Source organism: Carcharhinus amblyrhynchos, chromosome 9, assembly GCF_965287045.1.
Source record: "Carcharhinus amblyrhynchos chromosome 9, sCarAmb.v2.hapA, whole genome shotgun sequence".
NCBI lineage: Eukaryota > Metazoa > Chordata > Chondrichthyes > Carcharhiniformes > Carcharhinidae > Carcharhinus > Carcharhinus amblyrhynchos.
Genome location: NC_137332.1, coordinates 111,412,955 through 111,414,339, shown reverse-complemented (window position 1 = coordinate 111,414,339; position 1,385 = coordinate 111,412,955). Strand labels below are relative to the sequence as shown.

Here is a 1,385-nt window from a genome sequence, read left to right as displayed (position 1 = left end):
GGGGGGGAGAGGAGACGGGGAGGGGGAAGGGGGAGAGGAGACGGGGAGGGGGAAGGGGGGAGAGGAGACGGGGGAGGGGGAAGGGGGGAGAGGAGACGGGGAGGGTCTATAATTTCCCCATCGTCCCGGACGGACAGACAGCCGATGTTAAAGGGGGAGGGGGGGGAGATTTAGAGAGAGGGGGGGGGATTTAGAGGGGGGGGGGATTTAGAGAGGAGGGGGGGGATTTAGAGGGGGGGGGGATTTAGAGAGGAGGGGGGGATTTAGAGAGGAGGGGGGGGATTTAGAGAGGAGGGGGGGGATTTAGAGGGGGAGGGGGGGATTTAGAGGGGGGGGGATTTAGAGGGGGGGGGGATTTAGAGAGAGGGGGGGATTTAGGGGGGGGGCGGGGCCTCACTGCGGGATTCCCGCCGTGTCGATGATGACCTTGATGAAGAGGGTGTCGTTCCGCAGGTAGTTGCCGGGGCCCCGGAGCAGGAGGTCGTGCCGGGCGAAGGTGGGGCAGCCGCTGGCCACGTTCATGTGCCCGCGGGGCCGCTGGAAGGAGCCGCTGAGCGCGTCGGGCGAGAAGCAGTCGCGGAGGTGCCGGTGCCCGGCCTGGTCCAGCAGCAGGAAGGTGACCTTCTGGCGGAAGGGCCAGGGCAGCACCGCGTCGAACTCGCCCCGCACGATGGCCAGGAAGAGGGAGACGTGGCTGCCCTTGCCGCCGCCGTCGCCGTCGGGGTAGACGCGGCAGCAGAGCCGGTAGCCGAAGGGGTGGCTGGCGAAGGCGGGCGAGTAGAAGGAGGGCGGCCCCCCGGCCCGGGCCGCCCGCAGGCAGGAGGAGAAGTCCCGGATCTTCCAGAGCAGGACGCCGTTGGTGCTGACGAGCGGCCCGAGGCCCGGGGAGACCCCGCCCCCGCCGCCGCCACCCGCGGCCTCCGAGCCGCTCGCCCCCTGCTGGAGGCCCACGATGACCTGCTCGTAGGGAGGCACTTCTGCTGCAGCAGCTCAATCAGCCGCCCGCAGCGGCCCAGCTCCCGGTCCCAGGCCGCGCACCGACTGCTCCAGGCCCTCCGCCTTCCGGGCCAGCTCCAGCACCCCGGCCTGGCCGCCTTTCGCCCCGGCCCGCGGCTGGGCGCTCTCCTCCTCCTCTCCCTCCTCTCCCCCCGAGGAGGCCGAGGCCGAGGCCTTCCCGGGGCGCAGGCGCAGGACCGCCGTCAGGCTCAGCATGTGCAGCAGGTGGGCGGGCTGGGCCGCCCGGAGGTGCTCGTCCAGGTCTTTCCGTCGGGGCTGTGGGGGGGGGGGGGGGGGCGGAGAGGGAGAGGCAGGATTAGAGAGAGAGAGAGAGAGAGGGGGGGGGGCACAGGCCGTCTGACCCCCAACACCACCCCCCCCCCCAACCT

The 1,385-nt window shown here is 71.3% G+C and overlaps 1 pseudogene across 1 annotated transcript in view; it reads right to left on the bottom strand.

The window, feature by feature from the left end:
- Positions 1-393: 393 nt before the first annotated feature.
- Positions 394-1,385, bottom strand: part of LOC145348695 (TNF receptor-associated factor 3-like) — a 7,334-nt pseudogene continuing 6,342 nt past the window's right edge. Inside the window, exon 7 of the transcript XR_013887959.1 lies at positions 394-1,272. The product of XR_013887959.1 is annotated as a TNF receptor-associated factor 3-like (transcript). The remainder of the gene's footprint in view (positions 1,273-1,385) is intronic.